The 15,039-nt window shown below is 48.7% G+C and overlaps 1 pseudogene; it reads left to right on the top strand.

Moving 5' to 3' along the window:
• Window positions 1-8,851: 8,851 nt before the first annotated feature.
• Window positions 8,852-15,039, top strand: part of LOC125168112 (ferritin light chain-like) — a 31,203-nt pseudogene continuing 25,015 nt past the window's right edge.

The following is a 15,039-nucleotide window of genomic DNA, read 5'->3' as shown; positions in this document are numbered from 1 at the left end:
GAACACCCTAAGATTTATAGATTTACAGGAAAGTCAGACTATGTGACTTCCAAGGTTCTTAGTGAACAAATCAAAACCGAAAACAGAACTAAGGTCTTCAGTGATTTCCACACACTCCCCCCCTTCCCCGCCATTATATACCCATGCCTGCCTCTTGCTTCAATGCTCTACACTTAGCCATGAGATTCTTTTAGTTTTAGAAAATAACCACTTAGCCTTTACCTAAATCATAACGAACGTTTTGTGAGCCCTTTCTATTCTCAGGCAGATCTTTTTCAATTTCATCTCTATTTCACTCTGCTACCCAGGCCAATGCTCACTTTAATATTAGATTTTTTCCTCGTCTGTTTATAAGTTTCTCCTGCCTGTCTGCCAATCAAGTTTGCTCAAAATGTGAATCTCCTCCTTTTCCTAGCCAATTCCCAAACCTAGCATTCAAAGTCAGTTTCTACATGGAACACAAACCTTAGCCATCTGAGTGCCTTTAAAATTTCAGTATGCAATCAGAAATAATTTCTCCACACATTTGGTCTGTTTCAATGCTTCCAAAATGACTATAATAAATCTGTGAATCATGTATAGAACATATTTTTTTTCCAGACTATAGTTTCTTTTATTACTTTCTAAGTCTTGGATAATTTACCACCCATCCCTTTCAAAGTACCTGCATCTCTCATGGTAGCAAGCGATACAAACGACACAAGCAATACAGCACACATTTCTCCCATGAGGAATGGGCTCCCTTTATGTACCTTCTCATGGATTAAGCTTTTTTTAAAGGGTTTTTTTTTTAAATTTCCTTCTTAAAAAGGGATAAAAACTTTTAAATTCAGACTTCATTGTCTTCAAAGTCAATTTTTGCTCTATATTGGAGCCTACAAAGTAGTAAAAAAAATTAAAGTTTGCAAGACCCAGAAACATTCTTTACAAGTTAAAAATATAGTAATCAACCTTATTCACAATTAAGATCATGATACAGAGATAGGGATCAATAATACAAAAAATATAGCATAGTTATTGCCTGCCTTTATTTTTTTGTTTTAGTTTTTGTTATGAAAGTAATATATATTCTTCTATATTCACAATACAGAAAAAGTTGGGAGGAGAAGAAGATCAAAAAGGCTAATGAAAGAATAACAAGATGGCAGAGTAGGAGAACCCTACGTTTGTCTCCTCCCATGAACACAAATAGATAGCTATCAAATCGTCCTAAATACCCTAGAAATAGACCTTAAGACTGACAGAACTCCACAAATAAAGGGAGAGAAAAGGCCACGTTGAGGACGGTAGGAATTGTGGAGACATGTTTTAGGGAAGAAATGGATCATGGATGCTATGGAGGAGAGGGATCCGTGGTCATGGAGAAGGGGGAGGAGGGGAGGGAGGAGACGCGGGGGGGAGGGGGCGAGGGAGGAGACGCGGGGGGGGGTGCGAGGGAGGAGACGCGGGGGGGGGTGCGAGGGAGGAGACGCGGGGGGGGGTGCGAGGGAGGAGACGCGGGGGGGGTGCGAGGGAGGAGACGCGGGGGGGGTGCGAGGGAGGAGACGCGGGGGGGGTGCGAGGGAGGAGACGCGGGGGGGGGTGCGAGGGAGGAGACGCGGGGGGGGGGTGCGAGGGAGGAGACGCGGGGGGGGGGTGCGAGGGAGGAGACGCGAGGGAGGAGGCGCGGGGGGGAGGGGGCGAGGGAGGAGGCGCGGGGGGGAGGGGGCGAGGGAGGAGGCGCGGGGGGGAGGGGGCGAGGGAGGAGGCGCGGGGGGGAGGGGGCGAGGGAGGAGACGCGGGGGGAGGGGGCGAGGGAGGAGACGCGGGGGGGGTGCGAGGGAGGAGACGCGGGGGGGGTGCGAGGGAGGAGACGCGGGGGGGGTGCGAGGGAGGAGACGCGGGGGGGGGTGCGAGGGAGGAGACGCGGGGGGGGAGGGGGCGAGGGAGGAGACGCGGGGGGGGGGTGCGAGGGAGGAGACGCGGGGGGGGGGTGTGAGGGAGGAGACGCGGGGGGGGTGCGAGGGAGGAGACGCGGGGGGGGGGTGCGAGGGAGGAGACGCGGGGGGGGGGGTGCGAGGGAGGAGACGCGGGGGGGGGTGCGAGGGAGGAGACGCGAGGGAGGAGGCGCGGGGGGGAGGGGGCGAGGGAGGAGGCGCAGGGGGGAGGGGGCGAGGGAGGAGACGCGGGGGGGGAGGGGGCGAGGGAGGAGACCCGGGGGGGGGTGCGAGGGAGGAGACGCGGGGGGGGGTGCGAGGGAGGAGACGCGGGGGGGGTGCGAGGGAGGAGACGCGGGGGGGTGCGAGGGAGGAGACGCGGGGGGGTGCGAGGGAGGAGACGCGGGGGGGGGTGCGAGGGAGGAGACGCGAGGGAGGAGGCGCGGGGGGGAGGGGGCGAGGGAGGAGGCGCGGGGGGGAGGGGGCGAGGGAGGAGACGCGGGGGGGAGGGGGCGAGGGAGGAGACGCGGGGGGGAGGGGGCGAGGGAGGAGACGCGGGGGGGAGGGGGCAAGGGAGGAGACGAGGAGGTGTGCGTGTGAGGGAGGAGACGGGGGGGTGTGCGTATGAGGGAGGAGACGGGGGGGTGTGCGTGTGAGGGAGGAGACGGGGGTTGTGCGTGTGAGGGAGGAGACGGGGGGTGTGCGTGTGAGGGAGGAGACGGGGGGTGTGCGTGTGAGGGAGGAGTCGGGGGGGGTTGTGCGTGTGAGGGAGGAGTGGGGGGGTTGTGCGTGTGAGGGAGGAGACGGGGGGGTTGTGTGTGAGAGAGGAGACGGGGGAGGGTTTGTGTGTGAGGGTGGAGACGGGGGGGGGGTTTGTGTGTGAGGGTGGAGACGGGGGGGGGTTGTGTGTGAGGGTGGAGACGAGGGGGGTTGTGTGTGAGGGAGGAGACGGGGGGGGGGTTGTGTGTGAGGGAGGAGACGGGGGGGGGTTGTGTGTGAGGGAGGAGTCGGGGGGGGTTTGTGTGTGAGGGAGGAGACGGGGGGGTTTGTGTGTGAGGGTGGAGACGGGGGGGAGGTTGTGTGTGAGGGAGGAGACGGGGGGAGGGTGTGTGTGAGGGTGGAGACGGGGGGGGGTGTGTGTGAGGGTGGAGACGGGGGGGGGTTGTGTGTGAGGGTGGAGACGGGGGGGGGTTGTGTGTGAGGGTGGAGACGGGGGGGGGGTTGTGTGTGAGGGTGGAGACGGGGGGGGGGTTTTGTGTGTGAGGGTGGAGACGGGGGGGGGGTTGTGTGTGAGGGAGGAGACGGGAGGGTTGTGTGTGAGGGAGGAGACGGGGGGGGTTTGTGTGAGGGAGGAGACGGGGGGGGGTTGTGTGTGAGGGAGGAGACGGGGGGGGTTGTGTGTGAGGGAGGAGACGGGGGGGGTTGTGTGTGAGGGTGGAGACGGGGGGGGGTTGTGTGTGAGGAAGGAGACGGGGGGGGGGGTTGTGTGTGAGGGAGGAGACGGGGGGGGGGCGTGCGCGAGGGAGGAGACGGGGGGGGGCGTGCGCGAGGGAGGAGACGCGGGGGGGGCGTGGGCGAGGGAGGAGACGCGGGGGGGGCGTGGGCGAGGGAGGAGACGCGGGGGGGGGTGTGGGCGAGGGAGGAGACGCGGGGGGGGGTGTGGGCGAGGGAGGAGACGCGGGGGGGGGGGCGTGCGCGAGGGAGGAGACGCGGGGGGGGGGGCGTGCGCGAGGGAGGAGACGCGGGGGGGGGGGCGTGCGCGAGGGAGGAGACGCGGGGGGGGGGCGTGCGCGAGGGAGGAGACGCGGGGGGGGGGGGCGTGCGCGAGGGAGGAGACGCGGGGGGGGCGTGCGCGAGGGAGGAGACGCGGGGGGGGGCGTGCGCGAGGGAGGAGACGCGGGGGGGGGGCGTGCGCGAGGGAGGAGACGCGGGGGGGGGGGCGTGCGCGAGGGAGGAGACGCGGGGGGGGGGCGTGCGCGAGGGAGGAGACGCGGGGGGGGGGGCCGGTGCGCGAGGGAGGAGACGCGGGGGGGGGGCCGGTGCGCGAGGGAGGAGACGCGGGGGGGCGGGGGGTGCGCGAGGGAGGGGACGCGGGGGGGGGTGTGTGCGCGAGGGAGGGGACGCGGGGGGGGGGTGTGTGCGCGAGGGAGGGGGCGGGGGGGTGTGTGCGCGAGGGAGGGGACGGGGGGGTGTGTGCGCGAGGGAGGGGACGGGGGGGGGTGTGCGCGTGCGCGAGGGAGGGGACGGGGGGTGTGTGTGCGCGAGGGAGGGGACGGGGGGTGTGTGTGCGCGAGGGAGGGGACGGGGGGGGTGTGTGCGCGAGGGAGGGGACGGGGGGGGTGTGTGCGCGAGGGAGGGGACGGGGGGGTGTGTGCGCGAGGGAGGGGACGGGGGGGAAGGTTGTGTGCGCGAGGGAGGAGACGGGGGGGGGGAGGTTGTGTGTGAGGGAGGAGACGGGGGGGGGGGGAGGTTGTGTGTGAGGGAGGAGACGGGGGGGGGGAGGTTGTGTGTGAGGGAGGAGACGGGGGGGGGGGAGGTTGTGTGTGAGGGAGGAGACGGGGGGGGGGGGAGGTTGTGTGTGAGGGAGGAGACGGGGGGGGGGAGGTTGTGTGTGAGGGAGGAGACGGGGGGGGGGAGGTTGTGTGTGAGGGAGGAGACGGGGAGGGGGCGCGCGTAGGCGACGGGGGGGGCGCGCGTAGGCGACGGGGGGGGCGCGCGTAGGCGACGGGGGGGGCGCGCGTAGGCGACGGGGGGGGCGCGCGTAGGCGACGGGGGGGGCGCGCGTAGGCGACGGGGGGGGCGCGCGTAGGAGGCGGGGGGGGCGCGCGTAGGAGGCGGGGGGGTGGGGCGCGCGTAGGAGACGGGGGGGGGGTGGGGCGCGCGTAGGAGACGGGGGGGGGGTGGGGCGCGCGTAGGAGACGGGGGGGGGTGGGGCGCGCGTAGGAGACGGGGGGGGGTGGGGCGCGCGTAGGAGACGGGGGGGGTGGGGCGCGCGTAGGAGACGGGGGGGGGCGCGCGTAGGAGACGGGGGGGGCGCGCGTAGGAGACGGGGGGGGGCGCGCGTAGGAGACGGGGGGGGGGCGCGCGTAGGAGACGGGGGGGGGGCGCGCGTAGGAGACGGGGGGGGGCGCGCGTAGGAGACGGGGGGGGGGGGCGCGCGTAGGAGCCGGGGGGGGGTGGTGTTTTGGGGGGGCGGGGGAAAAGAGGAACACATAGGGGGATGCACAAGGAGAGTGATTCCTCAAAGCCACTGGCTTGGAAAACAAGAGGGGCTGAACTTGCTGAGTTCTTGCAAGCAGCAAAGTTTAAAGCCTAATGTTTTAAAGGTCAGTGGGCTTGCTGGGATGGAGCCTGGAGGCCACTGCCTTGCTCTTGAAGAGAAAGCAGGCAAACAGCCCTGGGGTAGACAGTATGGAGACAGTACTCAGAGAATGCCTGGGGCAGAAAGGGGAGATTATTAGCTCATCTCAGAGAGTATCCTTAGGAGGCAGTGTTCATAGAACAAGGAAGCTGACAGTGCCATTTCCTACCCCCACCCCTCAGCATGAACACAGAGCCACCAACAGGAGGCAGCTCAGGGCAGATGCTGGCTGCCTGGCTTGCTTACACCAAGCCGCACACCACTGTGCTCTTACAGGACTGCCCTTCTTGGTCAAGCTTGCCTCAGTCCCCGCATGGTGGGCACCTCCCTCAGAATACCAGCACAAATCCCTGCCCACACTATGTCTCCCAACCAGGGAGCTCTGAAGGACTTCAGTTCTGGTGGAGTTGGTGTCAGGTCTCATTTCACAAGCAGACCAGAGCACACCACATTCAGGGGAGGGACTAAACACTGCCCATAGCAGCCAAGGATAGAGCACCCAGGACACAACAGCAGAGCACATGCAGCACGTACCAGACACACTCCCTGAAGTGCCAGGCCCTGGACACTACATGACCTTTTTTTCTTAAGGCCATTACATTCAGGAGCAGGAGACAAAACTGGCTTTTGTAACACACAGAAGAAGGCAGAGACTTAGACAAAATGTCAAGATGGAAGAATTCATCTCAAATAAAAGAACAAGGTAAGAGATCTAAGCAAAAAAGATCTAAGCGATAAAGAAATAATCTTAAAAACAGAAAGACAAAAGAAGTCCTTAACAAAGAAAAGCTCATAAGGCTAGCTGGAGATTTATCAACAGAAACTTGGCAGCCAGAAGGAAGTGGCATGATATATTCAAAGTGCTGAATGGGAAAAATCTGCAGTCAAGAACGCTCTATCCAGCAAAGCTATCATTCAGAATAGGAGAGATACAGTTTTCCAAACAAAAACTAAAGGAGTTCATTACCACTAAACCAGCCCTGCAAGAAATATTAAAGAGGACTCTGAGTGCAAAGGTGAGACCAAAAGTGACAAAGACAACAAAAGATCAGAGCAAATCTCTAGAAACAATGACAAAACAAATAGTAAAATGGCACTAAAATACATATAACTACTCTGAATGCAAATGGCCTAAACACCAAAGACTTACGGTAGCAGAATGGAACAAAAAACTTAACTCATCTATAAGAGATTCATTTTAGACCTAAAGACACCTGTAGATTGAAAGTAAAGGGGTGGAGAAACATTTATCATGCAAATGAATGTCAAAAGAAGTATAAGTAGGAATACTTATATTGGACAAACTAGACTTTTGTTGTTTTTTTTTAATTTTTTTTAACGTTTATTTATTTTTGAGACAGAGAGAGACAAAGCATGAACGGGGAGGGTCAGAGAGAGGGAGACACAGAATCTGAAACAGGCTCCAGGCTCTGAGCTGCCAGCACAGAGCCCGACGCGGGGCTCGAACTCACGGACCGCGAGATCGTGACCTGAGCTGAAGTCAGCAGCTCAACCGACTGAGGCACCCAGGCGCCCCGACTTTTGTTTTTATCCTGCATTGGTATCAGGGTAGTACGGGCCTCATGGAATGATCTTGAATGTGTTCCCTCCAGTACGCTATTTGTCAGATTTTGATAAAGATTGTGATTTTTTTTTTTTAATGATAAAATTTGCCAATGAAACCATGTGGTCTTGGGCTTTTCTGTGCTGGGAGATTTTTGATTCCTAATTCAACTTTCTGTTACCGTTATTGGTCTAAGATTTCCTACTTCTTGAATTCAAGATCCATGATTCAATCTTGGTAACATTTTTAGTGATTATCTGATTTTTCCCCCTAAATTATCTGATCTGTTATATAATTGTTTACAGTAATTTTTTTGAAAAAAAAAAAACGGCCCTTACTTTCGATGTTTTGTTACTGTTTGTTCTGGTCTCTATTATACTTATGTCTGATTTTCCTTTGTTATTTCCTTCCTCTGCTAAATTTTAGCTTTCTTCTTTTTCTAGTTCCTTGTGGTATAATGTTTATTTTGCAAATGTAAGCATTTGTAGCATAAATTTCACTCTAACATGTGCTTTTGTTCTATCCCACAGGTTTTGGAATACTGTTTTGTTTTTCTTCTGTTTTGATACATATTTTGATTTGCTATTTCTTATTTGGCCCATTGCCATTGCAGTAGTGTGTTTTCCAACTTCTATTGTTGATCTTTAGTTATGTACCATTGTAGCTGGAAAATATAAGTGGTATGATTTTAGTCTTCCTAAATTTGTAATATTTGTTATGTCTCCTTTTATGTGATTTAACCAGGCGATTTGTCTGTGTACCTGAAGAAAATGTGTGTATTCTATTTTTCTTAGATGGGATACACACACACACACACACACACACACACACATATATATATGTATATATGTCTTTTAGAACCATGTATTCTGAAGTATGCTTCAAGTAAAAAAATGTTCTTGTTAAAAGAAAATGACTTCGAGGGGTGCCTGGGTGGCTCAGTTGGTTAAGTGGTTGACTTCAGCTCAGGTCATTATCTCAGTTTCTGGGCTTGAGCCCCACATCAGGCTCTGTGCTGACAGCTCGGAGCCTGGAGCCTGCTTCAGATTCTGTGCTTCCCTCTCTCTGTTGCTCCCCTGCTTGCACTCTCTCTCTCAAAAATAAAGATTAAAAACAAATATTCAATAACTTTGACAGTGAGCATTTAAAATAAAGCATATCAGAGAGGAAGTTAGTGGGGAGACAGGTGAAATAGGTGAAGGGAATTGAGAGTACACTCATGAGTAATGATATATAGGATTGTTCAATTACTTGTAAACCTGAAACTAATAACACTATATATTCATTATACTGGAATTAAAATAAAAACCTTAAAGAAGCGGGGCACCTGGGTGGCTCAGTCGGTTGAGCATACGGCTTCAGCTCAGGTCATGATCTTGCAGTTTGTGAGTTCGAGCCCCAGGTCTGGCTTGTGCTGACAGCTCAGAGCCTGGAGCCTGTTTAGGATTCTTTGTCTCCCACTCTCTCTGCTCCTCCCCCATTCATGCTCAGTCTCTCTCTCTCAAAAATAAACATTAAAAAAATTAGAAAGGCTAATGACAACTACTAACATTACTATGGTTGACCCTTGAACTTCCAGGGTCCAGGGGTGCCAACCCCTGTGCAGTTGAAAATCTACATTTAATAACTTCTGACTCCCCAAAACAAATATTCATAGCCTACTGTTACCAGTAATAGTCAATTAACCCACATTTTTATGTTATATTGTTTTATTATATACATTATTCTTAAAGCAAGCTAGAGAAATGATGTGAAGGACATTATAGGAGAAAATACATTAACAGTATTGTTTAAAAAAAATCCATGTGTAGGCAATATACCTTCTATTTCCATTTCTTGCTTCAACAGCCTGTGGATGCAACAGACCCAGGGACACCCCTCCTTCTAGCCTCCAGCTACTCTTCTACTTCCTTTCTAGTCGCAACCCTAAGAACCATCTTCCAGCCATCCTCCACCTCTGCAACAATCCAGCACCAGTTTTTGAGCTTAGCTTCTTATTGCTAATCAATGATGAGCTCCCAAATTAGTTAGAATTATTCCACCTAAATGGAGGCCATCAACAACCTGGTCAACATGAATCTACAGGCCTCTTATACCTACCTTTCTGGGCTCTTATTTCAACTGCAATCATGCAGCTTTTAAGGGTATAGATCACTTCTTTTAGGACCTGCAGGGTATCAAGCATATCTAAGATGCAAAAATCAATGCTGTGGTCACACCCTCTTCCAAGATGTGCAGAGGCTATCCCAAAACCAGTGGGGCAAAACACTGGACATCATGGAAGCTGCCATGGTCCTGGAGAAGAACCTGAACCAGGCTCTTTTGATTTGCATACTCTAGGTTCTGCCCCTGCAGACACCCACCTCTGTGACTTCCTGGAGAACCACTTCCTAGATAAGGTGAAACTTGTCAGGAAGGCACCTGACTAACCTCCCCAGGATAGTTGGTCCCCCAAGTGGGGCTGAACAAGTATCTCTTCTAACAGCACACCCTCAAGCACAGGTAGGAGCCTCTGGAGCCCAAAAGCAATTGTGGGGCTCTCCCTGGCATCCCCCTGGTTCCAGGGCTTCTTTCAGTATCTGCCTGCAGCTGCTAGACAACTTTTTTTTTTTTTAAAGAACTATCCTGAGGCCCCTTCCCAAAGGGAAACAATAAAGCTTTTTGGTTGGGGGCAGGGGTGGGGCAGATATAGGTGAACCTGCCCAGTTCAAACCTGTATTCAGGAGTGCATGTGATTAGTTTACTAGTCTTTTTTCAATAAATACTTTTATACAATTCACTGTGCTATATATCCAGGTCTAGAACCTTTTACTAAAAATTACAGCATAAGTATCACCCCATTTTGAGTATAACTTTATTATAACATTTACAGTGTTCTAGGTTCTGTGCTAAGAGTCACATAAGTGGTTAATTTGATCATCACAGCCACATTTTAAGGTAATCATAATTTTATAAATTAAGGTAATTGCCCTAATTCTAAAAGTAGGGAAATTATGACATCCTGCTAACGTTTTAAAAACATTTTGTAGAACTAGTGCGCTTATTGAAATCTACTCCAAACCTTCTGAATCAAAATCTCAGAAAATAAATTCAGTCAGCACCCCAACTGATTTTTCTGCTCTACAAAAATGTGAGCACTGTTGCCCCTTTGTAATATAGCTTAATTTGCCTCATCTACCTATAACCAGTAACAGATTTATTTACATCCTTCATTTTCTCGGTCACTTATTTTGAATCATACTTAGGGGTATTAGAGCAAGGCTTATGCAGGATTAGCTTAGGGGGATTTTCTAACTAAGGCCATGGGGGAGAAAATGAATTAGTTGACTGTTTCCACCTGAGGTACTTACAAGGTAGGGAAACAGTACTGCATTCCTCCTAGTACAGTTTTTTTTTAAGATTTGAGAGAGCGAGAGAGCGAGAGAGCGAGAGAGCGAGAGAGCGAGAGAGCGAGAGAGCGAGAGAGCGAGAGAGCGAGAGAGCGAGAGAGCGAGAGAGCGAGAGAGCGAGAGAGCGAGAGAGCGAGAGAGCGAGAGAGCGAGAGAGCGAGAGAGCGAGAGAGCGAGAGAGCGAGAGAGCGAGAGAGCGAGAGTCAAGTTGGATGCTTACCAACTGAGCCATCCAGGCACTCCTATAATGTCTTACCTCAGCTTCCAGAACAATTTCAAGTTTAGTTGGCTTCCACCTAAATGCTTTAATTTTTTCTAGTTGCTTCTGCTGCCTATTTTATTTTCATCTTGAGACTTCTCACCAGCCTTTTCACTCATGCCTGAATTTCTCAGGAGAGAAGTTATTTCTTTTAGAGATTTAGTAGTTCATGTTTCTGTCCAAGACATGTTCCTTCTGGAGGTCACCCACACCCACCTCATACCTCAGTATTTGCTACACTGCCCACATATTGTAGAGGTAGAGTCTGTATACAAATGTCTGAAAGTGATTCTATTTTATAATGCATATCATCTGAAAGGAGATGGCACACTTAGAACCTCTAACTTACTTTGGGTGCTAAACAGATCAAATTCAGACTAATGCCCAATAAATCTCATGATAAAACTGAGGTACTGATTTCAGCTCAATTTGGAGGCTATTGCTGATTTGATTTCTATACTAGAACACAGCAGTCTAGTTCAGCTCCTTAGGATTTCCTTTTTCTTGTAGAGTTAGGCATGTAATCTCCAAGGGCACAGTCCAAGCCTTGTGATACAGTGTGTCAACACTGACAGTTAACTCAAAAGTAATGGAGTCATTCACTCAATTCTGTGCTACCTATCTTCTGAAATGCTCAACTGGGCCATATGGTTATTACCAAATATGTGCAGAATATGGCACTTGTGGTCACAAACTTTAGATCTCTCTCATCTTGATTCTTTTTTTAATGTTTATTTTTGAGAGAGAGAAAGAAAGAACAAGCAGGGGAGGGGCATAGAGAGAGAGAGAGTGGGGGAGACAATCTGAACAATACTCCAGGTTCCAAGCTATCAGCTCAGAGCCCAAAGCAGGGCTTGGACCCACGAACCGTATGACCTGAGCCAAAGTCAGATGCTTAAACAACTGAGCCATGCAGGTGCCCCATTGATTTTTAATTTTGAGTTATCTCTAACTTGAATGAAAAATTTACAGTAAGTAAAACCTTGGTTTGCAAGCATAATTCGTTCCAGAAACATGCTTGTAATCCAAAGCACTTGTATATCAAAGAGAATCTCAAGAACCATTCAGGTCACATACTACTCATATTATAAGACGCCACTCATTTATCAGGTGAGAATTTATTAGACATGTTTGCTCATCTTGCAAACACTCACTGAACAAGTTACTTACAATCCAAGGTTTTATTGTACTTTCCTTAGAAATATTTCTTGACTAATTTCTTTTCTGAGCCCCTGAATGAGTATAAAACTCCATTGTCCATTTCTTAGTAGTTGTGAGAGGTCTTCAAACTTGTAACTCAAATATTTTCCTAGAATATTACTAATCAATCACTTAGATTTTTGCCTAAGATATAAAGAGCACTTCCAATATGGAAGACATATTTGTTTTATTCAACTATTTTTTGGCTGAGAAAAGTTTTCTTCCATTATGGTTTTTTAATTTTTTTAACATTTATTTATCTTTGAGAGATACAGAGACAGAGTATGAGTGGAGGAAGGGCAGAGAGAGAGGGAGACACAGAATCTGAATCAGGCTCCAGGCTCTGAGCTGTCAATGCTTGATATGGGCTCAGGTCATGATCTCACAGTCATGGGACCGAGCTGCACATTGGGCTTTGTGTTGAGCAGAGTCTGCTTGGGATTCTCACTCTGTCCCTACCCCACTAGCTCTCCTCAAAATAACCAACCTTAAAAAAAAAGGAAAAAAAATAGAGTTCCAGCTCTAATGTTAAAAATTTAGAAGTGCTAGAATATAAGCATTATAATGTCAAAATAATTATCAAGTAATTGAAAATCTTGGACTTGGAAGCAAGTTTACTAGGTGTTCATTTAGTAATTTTGGATAAATAGAAGATTTACTATTTGTTCTCAGTATGTTAAAGTGTCTAAATTAAATGGCTTAATGGCCATTTAGTTTATCAAACAGAACAATTTGACTTTCATCAAGATCTGTAATTTATGATCTATTTTTGATAAGTATCTATTATAGAATAAATTACTTTATCAATCCAAGAAGAGGTAATTTACTATGTAGGTGAATTTTTAATTCCTGCTGAGAAAATCTAAGTAAAAAATGCCCTTACAAATATTGTCAGTCTTGATATATATAGTTATGAGCTTGGCAGTAAAACAAATTAGCAGAGTCTCTCAGTTCACATCTGCTAACAAGGAGTTTATAGTTCTCAATTTATTTTGCTTTCAAAAAGGAGTAACTTATGAGAGACTATATTTACATCCCTCTAATTCTTACTTGTGATCATTTTCTCTGGCACTTAGAGTTATGTAGTAGAAAGTAGTTCAAGACACTCTTTAGAGCTAAAGACAAAACCAGATAGTCAATTCAGTATCCAAATAGTGATTTAAGCTCCTAGATTGGTACTATAATAAAACAAATATTCTGAATAGGAAAACTGATGGTAATAAGGAGTTTAAGTTGACATTTCACAATGGTCTGTCCTTGGTAAGCTACAGCAGAGTTTTTGGAACTTTGCAAAAAACAAAAACACCTAGTTTTGTGAGACACTAATGGCAATGCTACAAAACAAAATACTATCACCATAGCATACTTTCCAGTAGTAATATATTTAGGGAACACTATATGCTATCTCACACTCAGAATATTAGGTTAGAGCTCTGAAAAGTACTACAATACTAATTGAACTTATTGAACTCCATATTTCCTAAACTCACAAATAGAAAGATACTTGTTTTGTCACATATTCAGTAATAACCTAAGGAAAGTTATTCCATGAAACATTCCTTAAGAATCTGTCCAAAGGTGCGTCTGGGTGGCTCAGTCGGTTGGGCATCCAACTTCAGCTTAAGTCATGATCTCACCATTTGTGAGTTTGACAGAGGTACCTAGCCAACCCAGTAAGATATAGTAAAAGGCAGCTGGGGGGGGGGGGGGTGGCGAAATACCCAGATCTATGCTTTTCTCACTCTGATCACCTATCTTTGGTCCCCTTGGCCAAACACAACCAAAGCTGGGGAGTAAGGGACCACATTAATTCTGTCTATAAAGTTTAGCCTCCTTGTGCACAGAGGATATAAAAAGGTAAATAATAGATCTGGATGGGCAAAGACCCAGCACAGTAATACTGTATCTGAGGTCTAATAGGTTTTCCTTCCAGGTATCATATTAGGTTTCCCCCCCCCCCAAAGATTATTTTGTTGAAACATTTGCCTATCAATATTTACTAAGCGTCTACTACAATAGGAAAACAAAGATCCTGAAGGAGCGGACAGCCACAAGTCATGAGAGAAAAGTAACTATGTAAACTGAAGTGCAACTTAATTAGGACTATAACATAAGTATGACTCAATTCCTATAAGTTTACAAGGGAGAAGAGTAACTCTGCTTAGGAAAACCAAAAGGCATTAGAGAGGAAGTGATATTTGAATGAAGTTATGAAGTATGAATAGAAGATTTTCTAGGCAGGGTGGCTGGCAAATCAGGGAATGTATTTCTAACAGAAGGGACAACATGTACTAGGCAGGGCTGTGTGAAAAGGCAGGCATATTTTTTGCAGGGATTGTTAAGAGATGTTTTTTTGTTTGTTTTGTTTTGAGAGACAGAACATGAGCAGGGGTGGGGCAGAGAAAGAGGGAGCAACAGAATCCAAACCAGGCTCCAGGCAAGATCATGACCTCAACTGGACGTTCAACAAGCTGGCCACCAAGGACCCCTTGTAAGAGGTTCTGAATTCGTTACTTTGTAGGGCATGCTATGGAGCTGTGGTAGGTGAAAATGCAAGCACTGTTTAGATACTTATAATTCTAGGACTCTGGAGTTTGTTCTGTGCTTAAATTGTTTTCAGTTTAATTTTTAAAAAAAGAAATTACAGATTAGTAGCTTTGTGGACTACAGATGGGGTAATATGGCTCTGATCCCCAATCCCAAGATGAAATTTACTTATTACATCCTTCTGAGACTGTGGGTTGCACTGATACCATAGAGAACAACTTTTCTGTTTTCGTCCAAGATGATTGCAACATGATCGATTCAGTGCAATTTTAGATGTGCTATCTGAAATTGTAGCTGTTCAAACAGTATAAGAGAACCTGCTAGAAAAGAACAGCCCAAACAGTTCTATTAGTAGGCTCACTTTATGATAAATATCACTGTAGTTGTGCTAGATAATAACTGGCAAGAGCAAACTATACAAATTTTGCCCTGTATGTTTCACAGGAGTCCTCAGTGCCAATTTTCATAGAAACTTAAATTAATCCTTTCTCCACTGCCTTGTCCAATTAACTGTTCTCCAGTTAACTCTAAAACAAAATAAGATTTCCAATAAAAGACTTTAGGGCACAACCTAACTTTGGGTGGCATTTACAAATTACTTCCCCTTCCGTGCCTGATTATGACCAGATCAAACCGTGAATGAACCATTCTGAATTACGGAATGTAATGAACCAAAGAAATAGAAATGTGCCTGTGGGGATAAAAGTTCATTCTCCTGAGGTCTTTCTAGATTTCTATCCTGTGTGATGTTTCTCAGATCAATGCTTAAAAGAAAATCTCAAAAATAGTAGCAAGTGTTTTAT

Source organism: Prionailurus viverrinus, chromosome B3, assembly GCF_022837055.1.
Source record: "Prionailurus viverrinus isolate Anna chromosome B3, UM_Priviv_1.0, whole genome shotgun sequence".
Classification (NCBI taxonomy): Eukaryota; Metazoa; Chordata; class Mammalia; order Carnivora; family Felidae; genus Prionailurus; species Prionailurus viverrinus.
This window is presented reverse-complemented; position numbering and strand designations above follow the sequence as displayed.